We start from the raw sequence: 13,434 nt of genomic DNA, 5'->3' as shown, positions 1-13,434 counted from the left end.
TCTCACTCTCGCGGAGGAGGCGTTTTAATAGCATGTTCGGCTAATCTATCGTGTTCGGTACTCACTCACACCAACGCTTCGCTCGAATCGCTTTGGGTATGCATCAGACTCAGCCACCGTTCACTGTATGTCGGTGTTATATACATTCCTCCGGACCGAAGCTCATCATCAACAGTATTCGACGCTATGCATGACGATATTAGCGCGATTTGCGAAAGAATGCGCGCTACCGACTTACTAATATTATTCGGTGATTTCAACACGCCGTCACTCGCTTGGGAATTCCCCCACCCTTCATCGAGACACCTATATCCTTGCCGTTCATCGTCGAGTAATGTCGCTCTCATAGACGGTATGGTGTTCAATGGGCTTCATCAACTATCCGATGTAAAAAACGGATTGGGTCGTCAACTTGATTTAGTTTTCGCCAATGCTGCAACTACCGATATTGTTTCCTGCATAAGCCCTTCCGTTGCACCTTTACTCCCATTGGATCGACACCACCCGGCACTTGAATTATCCGTTCCTGTCTCTTCAAGTTCAACCATCACGCCGCCGCAACACCATTCCCATCGATCCACACCGGCATGCAGATTCAATTTTAAAAGAATGAACCACGCCCACTTCATCGAGACATTATCAAATGTCGACTGGTCTTTCATCGAAGATGCGGGCAGCATGGACGATGCAGTTACTGTCTTCAATACTGTTATTACTTCCACATTCCCTATATGTTGTCCTCGTCTCAAACCCCCACCTTACCCCCTGTGGTCGAATAGGACGCTCAGATCGCCGAGAGCCGAGGCACGTCGTTCCCGCCGAATTTTTCTCAATAACCGCAATAATTACACCTTACGTATCCATAATTACGCTACAAATGCATACCGCTCCTACAATCGATGGTGTTACTCATCATTTGTAGCACGGCTGCAAGTCCAATTTAGATCGAACCCGCGGTCTTTCTGGCGTTTCTGTAAATCGCGTCAGAAACAGAATGGCATCCCTTCCAACCTATCCCTTAATAATGAGTCCGCTTCTTCTCCCGAAGACTCGAGTAAACTTTTTGCCAAACATTTTTCTAGTGTTTTCGTTGACCCCAGCAGCAGTCCAGTTAATGTTTCTGATTGTCTTGTTCATACACCGTCGAATGTGATTTCGTGTAATAATGTCTCAATTCATGTTGATTCTGTGTTGGTTGCCCTATCCAAACTCAAACTATCTTTTTCCCCCGGTCCTGATGGGATACCATCAGCATTATTAAAGAAATGTTCTACATTTTTCGCTCCTCTACTTTGCCGATTATACAATAGATCAATACAGGATGGCTATTTTCCGTCACTGTGGAAAAAAGCCTGGCTCATTCCAATCCACAAAAAGGGCGACCGTTTTTCATGTGCTAACTATAGGGGTGTGTCCATATTGTGTTCGTCTTGCAAAGTGTTTGAGTCAATTGTTCATTCGTCTATTCGTTCGTGTGTTACAAGTGTAATTTCAGAATATCAACACGGATTCATGCCAAAACGTTCAACCTCTACTAACCTAATGTGCCTTGTATCCTCGATCTTTAACAACATGGAGCGTGGCTCTCAAGTGGATACTATATATACCGACTTTAAAGCAGCTTTTGACTCTATATCGCTAGCTTGCTTTCTAAGCTCGAGAAACTCGGAATTGGTGATCCCCTTCTATCCTGGCTTAAATCTTACCTTTACGGTAGATCTTATAAGGTCAGAGTCGAAAATAGTTTTTCCGAGCCTTTTATTGCCTCTTCTGGGGTACCCCAAGGCAGCGTACTTAGTCCCCTACTTTTCATACTGTTTATCAACGATTGTGTTAATGTTCTTCCTCCTGATGGTTGTTTGCTTTACGCTGACGACATCAAAATTTTCCTACCAGTGACCTCGTTAACTGATTGTGCGCGTCTACAGGATTACATAGATTGTTTTAATGTTTGGTGTAACTCTAACGGTCTTAGTCTGTCTCCGGATAAATGTTGTGTGATTTCATATGGCCGCTCGTCCAATAAGATCGAGCACGATTACGTTCTTTGTGACACTGTACTTAACAGAGTTACTGTCACAAGGGACCTTGGAGTGTGGATCGACGAGAAACTCTCGTTCCAAGAACACATCGAAATCACCCTTAATAAGGCCAATAAAATGCTCGGTCTCATTATTCGTATGTCCTCTGAGATCACTGATCCTATGTGTTTAAAGTCCCTGTACTGCTGTTGGGTCCGCCCGATACTTGAAAATGCGTCGGTAGTTTGGTGGCCTGCCGGCCTAACACTGGTCGATAGGATCGAACGAATCCAGCGGAAATTCACTCGTGTCGCTATCCGTCGTTTTTCTTGGACGATCGGATCGAATTCCTTCGTATCCTATCCGATGCCGTTTGCTCGGGCTAGAGACATTAAGAACGCGCATTTATCACATCCAGTCATATTTCATTGCCTGCCTCCTTTCCAATGACTTGGATGTTCCCGCCCTCCTATCCTCGATTCCTATCTATGCCCCCTCACGTCGTCTTCGTGACCGACCCCCGCTCCTTATTCCTTCCCGCCAAACTCGTCATGGCCAGAATGACCCTTTCTTGCGCGCTCTTTCTGCCTTCAACGATTCATATCTCCTATTCGACTTCAACGTCCCAGTTTCCCAATTCCGCTCCCGTCTTCGTGAATCCTCATCCCTTATGTTTCCCTAGATTATAAGAACACATTTGTAAAACCCTAGAGGCCAACAAATTTAAATAAATAAATAATAATAAATATAATAATAATTGTTCCCGGCGTTTGGGGCTCAGAAACGTGGCTAGATGGAATCCCGTCGGGTGTGCGCATAGTCCGCATTAAACTGGCTAAGCCCATACCATGTTGAGGCCGTATCACTGCATCACATCACGTATCACGGATCACATCATCACTGCAATGAGGCCGTACACCACGGTCTCAGCTGCATCCAAAACAGTGTGTCACTTTCGGAACAACGAAAAATCATACGCTGGAGCCGTACGGCAGACTCCCACACCAACAGAAGTTACAACTTCACCATCAGTGGCAAGCACTAACACTAAAGGATGCGGACGTGGAGGAAAGGTAAGAATCACTACGCTTACTAATAAAACACCGCCCTCGTCAAGTGCTGCTCAAAACGCAGCTCCGCAACGTCCAGCAGGCGCATCAAAAATAGCTAACCGACTGGTGATCCTGATCGTGCCGGTTTCTAACGTTCGGCCGTCAAGCCCCAAACCTAACAAAATAGCCAAGGAAGAGCAACCCCAAGGAAAAGCGAATTTTAATGATTATGCTTCAAGCACTACGGTGGTTGCTATGCATGCTGCAGTTACGTCTGCCACAGCATCTGCCGCTGCTCCTGCCGCTGCCTCTTCCGACACTCCTGCCGCCGCTCCTGCCGCTGCTCCTGCCGCTGCTGCTGTTGCTCCTGCCGCTGCTCCTGCCGCTGCACATGCTGCTTCTGCTGCCGCTTCATCTGCTGCTTCTGCTGCCGCTGTCGCTGCTGAAGCACCTGCTGCTTCTGCTGCCGCTGCTGATGCCACCGCTCTAGCCGCCACGGCACACAAACACAAGAGAGTGGACTGCACGGCTAAAATGTTCAAAGTACCGCTCATAATTCCTTCCTCCTCCTTTCCCATCTGCTCCTTAGATGAACAGTTTGCAGTAAAACGCAAACAATTTTCGGAGACGGATAACGAGAGTGACGCCTCAAGTTCATCCACACTTAGCTTTACGAGCGTGACCAAGCGTAAGCCTGGTCGGCCTCCCAAGGGGCTCACCACTACACAACCATGATTTTAATTTTGTCGCAATGGATACAAACAAATCATTAACCATTCTATCTGCGGAATGCATGTGATCATGTTATACTCGCGGGCGATTTCAACTGTGTGTTGGAATCGAAGGATGTGACGGGCGCGATAAATTTCAGCCTTTCTTTGCGAAACGCGGTAAATAACATGGCTTTGTGTGACAGCTGGGAGGCTCTCCGAGGATACGCGGTAGAGTTTTCTTATGTCACCAGTGGTTCTGGATCACGTATCGATTATGTTATGTTATGTTGCTTCCTCACTGAAAACAAAGTTAAAAGTGTCCGGTATGCATGTCCTTTCCTTTTCAAAAAAAAATTTGATTCCGTCGTACGACGAAATCGCACGTCCGACGCTATCTGTCAAATTTCATATAAAATGTTGACAGGCCTTCCGATAAAATTACATCCGATGGAGCACAGACACGGGCCTAACGTAGATTACAAGCTTCTGTCGCGGATTGTCAAACACAGAATCGATGGCATCATCGGTAGGTGGGAGATAATCTCGACAGAGCAAAAGTGTTGTAATAAACTATGCAACATTTTTCAGACTGTTATTTCCGTTATGGAGAGGGTGGTAGATTTGCAGAGGAAACGAAAGTGAGTGTTTCAATTCGGGACTAGTGCGGTTTTTGAGAACAATTGGTGAACGTTCCACCTCCCGTATCCTTATCAATGGAATTCTCTCTCCTTCTTTCCCGATCCTTCGTTCCGTCCGTCAGGGAGATCCCCTTTCCATGCACCTTTTTATCCTCTACCTTCAACCCGCATCACAAGATTATAAAGTATTTGTTGCGATCAGGATAACCTGATCAATACATATGCCGACAACATCTCGGTGGTGACAACATCTCCCGACAAAATAGAGCGTGTGCGAGCGTGTGAGCCTCTTTGAGGCATTTGGCTGTGTCTCTGGAGCCCGTCTCAACGTGCAGAAAACCACAGCGCTCGACATAGGACTGACCACACCATCAAGGATATCTGTTCCGTGGCTGCATATCGTGGAAATATTGCGTCTGCTTGGTATATTATGTTCTAATAATATCCGTGACCTTTCTCGTAGTACCGGGTTTGAGCCAGTCTCGTAGTACAGTCGTCAACTCGTACGACTTAACAACATGCCCGTCATGGGTTCAATCCCCAAATAGACCGCGCCGCCATACGTAGGACTGACTATCCTGCTATGGGGGGGAATCAATTACTGGAAGCCAAGCTCACAAATGGGTACAGGCAAGCCTTGACCGATATCGGTTGTTGAGCCAAAGAAGAAGAAGAAGAATATCCGTGACGATATGGGACACAATTGGGATGCCGTGATCCAGCACTTCGCCTCGTTAGTTTGGCTGCATCGCATGAGGAGTTTAAACATCGTGCAAAAAGTGCTAGCTACTCTTGAACACGTTTCTACTCCCCAAGCTATGGTACGTGACTTCAATATGTGGTGCTCGAGCATTAGACACGGCAAGAGTCTCCATCATAATAGGAGGATTTCTTTGGCATGGCAATGAAGGAATCCGATTTCCACTACAGCAACTGGCTTCACCACGGAAGCGAGGTGGACTGAACCTGCACATACCATGAATAACTGCATATGCCCTCTGGACAAACCGATACCGAGCAGAGTGCAGCTCCCTCAAATACAGCGAGCCTCATATCGTCCAAGCTGGTATTCCGCCGAATCTGGCCACCATTCCAACCTGGTATCCCTGCCTAAAAATTGTGGTAAGACAACTGGCATATATACCCGCTGAATATGTCTCAAACTCCTCTTCAAGTAAACTTCGTCGCATGCTTGTGGACTAGCTATCAGATGCCAAAGTAGCACATGTAAATCAGCAACTTTGTTGTAGAATTTGGGATAATATTCAAAGTTTTGATTTATCAGCACAACAACGAGCCACACTTGTACATGCAGGCAAATGGTAAAGTCTAACATGGAGAGCTCTTGTTTCGGATGGGAAGAAGGGATTCCAATCAATGTTCGTTTTGTCCTCAAATGGAAAGTCTGGAACACAAATTTGCTTGCTGTAGAAGAGTGGCGGGGGCTTGGGCACTGCTGCAGCAAGAAATTGTGTCAATAGCTCCAGGAGGCCCCTATCTTTTCACTTGTCACTTGTCACTCATAGCCAAGATCTATAAACACTCTAGGCGCTGTGTGGCTCGCTTTGGAATCACAGCTTTGTTCACTCCTCTCCTCTGTGATTGGTCTCTCAGCAACTCTCAGCAGAGCGCATTGCAGCGGGAAGAAAGAGAGAGCGCATATTGCAGAAGTGGCATCGTATGTGAGGATCGGAAAGAGAGTGAACGATCGTAAGCCAATGAAACGCTCTCATCGCTCTCTTATCTTGTACTGTTTTCAAAATGCCAGCGCCCAGAGTGTTAAGGAGAATAGGTCGATGCAAAGCCCGTTGCTAGGTTGCCATTTTCAGCTCGCTTTTGACAGTTTCATGAAAAAGTGTTTACAAAAAAACGGCTAATAGTTAACGTGGAAAAGTGGACGAATTTACTATTAGGAAGATTATATTGGTTAAATTTCTAGCGGTCAATCACTTCTGGAGAATAAAGGAGAAGTAATTGCAGTCTACTCTGTATACAGATAACCATTCCGTGGCCACGAATCACTACCGTTTGCAACGGTCTTGCTGGAAGAACGAAAAGTTTAACAGGCATAAAACAGCACAGTACATGTTCTAACTGGGTAACAGAAGTCCTATTTACTTTCATTTAAACACTGAGAGTAAAATGAAACATCGAATCGGCACACACAAATACAATATGCATACCGTCTTAATCCAGCATACCGTCGTGCGTTAATCACTTCATTCCTACTGGCGTATGAAAATGTTTCTCTGCTTGATGGAATGTCGGTAAACGGTCTGCTGCAATTATCTGGCATAAAAAATATACGCGGAAGACAATTGGACCTTCTATTTGCCAATGCTGCCTTCTTGGAGCGCTGCTCCCCCGTCATAGTTTCGCCTGTTCCACTCGTCGCGCTAGACAATCATCATCCTGCTCTTGAGACAAGTGTGCTCCTTGCGCACTCTCGCCCTGCATCCTCTCAACGAATACCTACGGCTCGTACGTTCAATTTTAGGAAGCTGGACTACCAAAAGCTTCATCGTATTTTAGCCGATACCCATTGGTCCTTTATTGATGCTGACTGTGACATAAATTATGCTGTAGCTGCGTTTACTAAGGTAATCACTTCCGCCTTCCCTTCCTGCTGTCCTCTCCTTAAGCCCGCTCCTAATCCTAAGTGGTCGAACAGAACTTTACGTCTATTAAAATCCGACAAAAACCGCGCTCAACGCGCCTACCGTTTAAATAATACTTTACACAATCTTTGTGTATATAAATATGCGGCTAAGGCTTATCGTATTCTTAATCGCCATCTGTATCGTCGCTACATCCGGCGTCTTCAAATGCGCTTCTCTATTGATCCTGGGTCATTCTTTCGTTTTGCGAACTCTACGCGAGGCTCTGCTAGCCTTCCATCCACCCTGTTTCTTGATCTGTCCTCTGCTACGTCCATTCCTGATATATGTAACCTGTTTGACAAACATTTCTCTAGTGTATTTGTCGATCCCAGTTCTTTGTAGGTTCCTTTGGACGTAGGCTTGTCTTACACGCCCTCTGATGTGATATCATGTAATTCAGTCGTTGTAAGCGAAAGTCTAGTAAAATCCGCTTTATCCAAACTTAAAACTTCGTTTTCACCAGGCCCCGATGGCATCCCTGCCTGTGTTTTGAAAAAATGTGGCAATACCCTCACTCCTATTCTCACTCGTCTTTTTTCTCGCTCGCTTAGTGTAGGGATTTTTCCTAGTCAATGGAAACTAGCTTGGCTTGTTCCCATTTATAAGAAAGGTGATCGCACACTAGCATCTAACTACAGAGGCATTTCTATTATTTGTGCGTGTTCTAAAATCCTCGAGTCAATTGTCCATTTATCTGTAATGCCTTGTGTAAAAAATTATATTTCTACGGAACAACACGGCTTTATGCCCAATCGCACAGTGTCCACCAACCTAATGTGTTTTTTGTCTTCTCTACATCACAACCTGTCTAGTGGTAAGCAAGTAGACACTGTCTATACCGATTTCAAAGCGGCATTTGACAGTATACCTCTATCATTACTTGTTGCTAAGCTTCGAAAATTTGGTTTCGGTGGCTCTATATTGCCGTGGTTCAACTCCTATCTTGAGAATCGTTCATATGTAGTTAAAATCTATGGCTCTTTCTCTGAATGTTTTCTTAGTTCTTCGGGTGTCCCACAAGGTAGTGTCCTTAGTCTCTTACTGTTCATTCTCTTCCTCAATGACTGTACTTCGATCCTTCCTCCTAACGGCTTCTTGCTATATGCGGATGACGTTAAAATTTTTCTTCCTGTATCTTCTACAGCTGATTGTCTAGTCCTTCAATCCTGGCTCTGTAAATTCTCTACATGGTGTGCTTCTAACGGTTTAGTCCTGTGTCCTGAAAAATGTTCTGTCTTGCCTTTCTTCTGATCATCTACAAGTATAACTCATGCTTATAGTGTCTGTGATGCCCCTATTCCCAGTGTGTTCTTGTCTAAGGATCTTGGCGTCTCTTCTACCCGAGTCTCTCTTTCCAAAAGCACACGGACTATGTCATCAACAAGGCCAACAAAAGTCTTGGTTATATTTGTCGCATGTCCACTGAAATTCGTGATCCTTTTTGTCTTAAGTCCCTTTATTGTTGCTGGGTCCGTTCCGTACTAGAATATGCCTGTGTCATCTGGTCTCCTATCCAACTATCTCTGCTCCAAAGGATTGAGGATCCAGAGACGTTTTACAAGGATCGTATTTCGTAGGTCGCTGGGTCATCACTCTATTCCGCTTCCTTCGTATGACGATAGATGCACCCTATTAGGCCTTGCGAAGTTGGAGCACCGCCTCTCGGTCGCCCAGGCTTCTTTCGTTGCTGGCATATTGCTCAATACGACTGATACTCCTTCCCTTCTATCGCGCTTACATTGTTATGCACCTTGTCGCACCTAACGTTATCGTTTTCGTCTCCAGTTACATATATGTCGTACACGTTTTGCTCGCAATGAGCCTTTTGTAAGAGCTATGTCGTCTTTTAATAGTACTTCAGATCTGTTCGATTTCAATCTATCCTATCCTGTCTACCGATCCCGTCTTCGCTCCTTTTCCGTACCATAAACTCCTTCCAACTCCTTCGCGAATAATTGTATACTATAGTCAGTAAGCACTATTGCTGTAACCCAACGTGGCCGAGCAACTAATAAAATAAAATAAATAAATAAATAAATAAACAGTCTGCGATTTCCAGAACTAGCAGGAGTTAGTCTGGGAATACGTATATGTATTCTTAGGTTGTTTGCTAACTACATTTTCCACATCGTTGATAACAACGATGATGAGATAGAGTCGTCCTTAAGTGTGCACTACTTTTGTAAATGTAAAGCTATATTAGAATTTTTGTAAATATCTACCCTAGTAAATAGAAATTATTCTGAACACGCAAATAAATACATTAAAAAAATACAGGGTACCTTTTATCCGGCTTTCCGTTTATCCGTGCTGTTGAAATACTAAGGTGACATTGCGTTGTGAGGAGGATATTTGAAAAAGCGGTTAAATTGTTCGGCCGCATTTCCGTCGCGCTCCGTGATTTTTCAATAATTCTCTTGTGTTTTCTGCGTCGCATCGCATTGTTGCCTTTTCTACGGACTATTAAACTGTTTAACATCATCGCTTCGTCTTGGCGAATTGTTTAGTCCTGCATCACAATTGTGGTTTCCTGCTGTTTTTTCCTGCTCGGCTTAGCAGTGTTGTGCTGTGATTACGCGTGATTTCGCGATGGCGGCTATTTGCTTCTCGTGTGCTGAACCGCTAGAGGCCACCGGCTGCATCATCAGTTGTGCATATTGTGACGCTACGTTCCACCGCGGCTGTTGCAAATTGCCCCCGAGCTGATTGACGCAGTATTGTCCAATGTCGACCTGCACTGGAGCTGCATTGGCTGCACTAACATGCTTAAAAATCCGCGCTGCCGTTCCGTAAAAGAAATAGGCGCCCAGGTCGGTTTCCAAGCCGCCCTCAACTCAGCTGTAGCAGCTATTGGCAAGCTCGTTGAGCCTATTGTCGCCGAAGTTCGCAGTGGTTTTACCCTCCTTCAAACTGCATCCACGCCTCACAATCGGAACTCTGATCCTCGACCAGCTACTGGTAGAAAGCGGAGGCGTATAATCGAGGATTCGGCATCTCCTGGTGTAAACAAAATTGTAAACAGTCGCGGCAACACCCTTTGTGCCGCGTCATCGCCAAACGCATACACCAACACCACGATTGCCGTCCAGCCGGCACCTACACAACCGCATGAACTGGTGGGAACCGATCCGTTATCATCACCGCTTCAAGCTGCACCTCGTGAGCCATTCACAGATAGGATCTGGATCCGCCTATCCCGCTTATCAACGGCCGTCACTGTGGAACAAGTGGTCGCTTCTGTAAAGCGTCGCTTAGCCACCGATGACGTTATAGCGTATTGCCTGCTGAGAAGAGGGGTTAGTGTGGACAGCATGAATTGGCTTTCATTCAAAGTGAGGGTCCCGGCTATCCTTCGAGATGCGGCACTCACACCATCCACCTGGCCCGTCGGTATCGGTGTACGTGAGTTTTTTCAATCCCGTCAACACGACCACCAAACCTCATCTCCTATAGCCACCCGAAACCGCTTTACTACACGCACACCAGCTACTAGTACTGAACACCGCTACACCACACGCACACCAACAACGACTCACCGTTTAGCCGCACGCACGTCTACTCCACCTGATCCTGAAACAACATCATCACAACAGTGTCACCCCCCGGTGAATGATACCTTGGAAGCACCCAACTCAACACTTGTTTCTGGACCGCCCCAAAACCACCGTGCTTCATCTCCGCACCTACACCAGTCTACAATCGATCGCTTTTTTCTCAACTAGACGAAGTTCCGCTCATTGCACGCAACAAACACGCCAAGCCTCATGCTCTGACAACGCAGCTCAATTGACTTACCGTTTACCCGCTTTATCCAACCGCCACAATGAGAACGCTACCGCTGAGTATTTAAGCTGCTATTATCAAAACGTTAGAGGTTTGCGTACTAAAACAAAAGAATTTCACTTAGCTGTATCGGAGGCTGACTTCGATCTCATCGCACTCACGGAAACTTGGCTTGTTGACAACATTCCATCTGCTCTTCTCTTCAACAACAACTTCTCTGTTTACCGCTGTGATCGCTCTCTCAGCGGCTCTAGCTCTCGCAGTGGTGGTGTTTTGCTAGCCGTTTCTAACGCATACGAGTCGATAGAATTACCTTCCCGTGATCGTTCTCTCGAGTATATTTGTGTGCGCGTCGCCTGTAATAACGCACATCTGTACGTCATGGTAGTATACATTCCACCGCAGCTTAGCTCCGAGATATCGACTCTTCGCTCTCTACATGATTGTATCAGCAGCTTCACTCTCACACTGAAGCCTTCGGATCTGCTGTTTGTTATTGGCGATTTCAATCAGCCTAGCATAAGCTGGTCCACAGCTGATCCTTCGTCCTCGCCAGCATACTCATCAATCACGCACTATGAACCAACTGCGCGCTCACTGGCCAACAACACCTTTGTGGATGGATTTAAATTTAACGGATTAGTGCAACTTAATCACATCAATAATTCGCACGGACGCATGCTTGACCTGCTCTACGCTAACAATGCTGCAGCTAAATTGTGTTCGCCTGTCTTTCCAAGTGTTGTTCCGCTTGTACCTCTTGACTCCTACCATCCGGCGTTAGACTTCAATATACGTATTAACTCGTCGACCCGACGCAATTCGACGACTCGACAAAACTCGACGACAACCGCATTTTATCGTTATAACTTTGCTAAAGCTGACTATGTGAAACTGAACGACATGATATCAATGTTTAACAATAGCTTTCATTGTTCCAATTTTATTTCACTTGACGTAGCAGTATGTTCATTCTCGTCCTTCATGCTGCAAGCTTTTGTTGTATGCGTCCCAGTTCAGCGTCCTAAACCTAACCCCCCCTGGGCGGACCGCACACTCAAACGACTCAAACGTGTAAAAAGAGCTGCTTATCGTCACTACCAAACGCGCCGCTGCCAAAGATCTCGCTCGATCTACTTTGACACGCACTCTTTATACTGCAGCTATAACAGGTTTCGATTTCGCAGATATTTGAGAAAAATTCAACGTAACCTCTGCAGGTGGCCTGACTCGTTTTGGCGCTTCTACAACAGCAAAACAAAATCCACGCATACACCGAAATCCATTACGTACAAAGGAGCAACAAGTGCCAACACTAATGAAATGTGCAATCTCTTCGCGGATCGCTTCGCAGATTGCTTTTCACCGGCCATGAATGATACCGATACCATTGATGCTGCTCTCGTCAACACTCCGGCTGGAGCAATTAACATGAGCACTCCTTTCATCGACAGTGAGATCGTTTTATCTGCGCTAGCGCAACTAAAGCCTTCCTTCGCTCCTGGACCCGACGGAATTCCTTCTACCGTGCTGAAACGCTGTCAAACGACAGTAGCACCTATTCTTGCAAAATTGTTCAATGCATCGCTAGCCAATGGCTACTTTCCCAAAGCATGGAGGAAATCTTGGATGGTTCCTATTTACAAAAAGGGCGACAGGACAGATGCCATCAACTACCGGGGTATTACATCCTTGTGTGCCATTGCCAAGGTGTTCGAACTAGTGATATACAAAAATCTGCTACATGCATGCCGCAGCTACCTAAGTCCGTATCAACATGGATTCGTGCCAAAAAGTCGACTACCACGAACCTGGTTGAATTTGTAACCTATTGCACTAGTCAAATTGATGCCGGAGCTCAAGTCGATGCAATTTATACCGATCTAAAAGCAGCATTCGACTCTCTTCCGCACGCAATTCTTCTCGCTAAACTCGATAAGCTAGGAGTTCCCAGCCCGCTCGTACAGTGGCTTAAGTCGTACCTAATTAATCGCACATACACCGTGAAAATTGATAAGCACATGTCCAAAGAAATAGTCAGCAGCTCGGGTGTGCCACAAGGAAGCAACATTGGCCCGCTTCTCTTCATATTGTTTATCAACGATGTTACCCTCGCTTTACCTCCCGACAGTATCAGTCTGTTTGCCGACGACGCAAAAATTTTTGCGCCTATTAACAACACAGGTGATTGTACATTCCTGCAAGACTGCATCGAAATTTTCTGTTCGTGGTGCAAGCGTAATGGACTGACTATCTGCATCGAGAAATGCTACTGTGTGTCTTTTAGTCGATGCAGGAGCCCAGTGACTGGGACCTACTTCATGGACGGCACTGCAGTTAATCGACAGAATCATGCCAAAGACCTGGGCGTTCTGCTTGACTCTAGTTTGAACTTTAAACAGCATATCGATGACGTTGTAGCCAGAGGAAATCAATTACTTGGCGTGGTTATCCGGACAACTAATGAATTCCGTAATCCCATGTGCGTCAAAGCTGTGTACAACTGTATCGTTCGTTCGGTTCTGGAATATTCGTGCGTAGTCTGGAGCCCAACTACCGCTTCTTCA

This window comes from Anopheles arabiensis, chromosome 2 (genome assembly GCF_016920715.1).
Source record: "Anopheles arabiensis isolate DONGOLA chromosome 2, AaraD3, whole genome shotgun sequence".
In the NCBI taxonomy this organism is placed as follows: Eukaryota; Metazoa; Arthropoda; class Insecta; order Diptera; family Culicidae; genus Anopheles; species Anopheles arabiensis.
Note: the sequence above shows the minus strand (reverse complement) of the source record.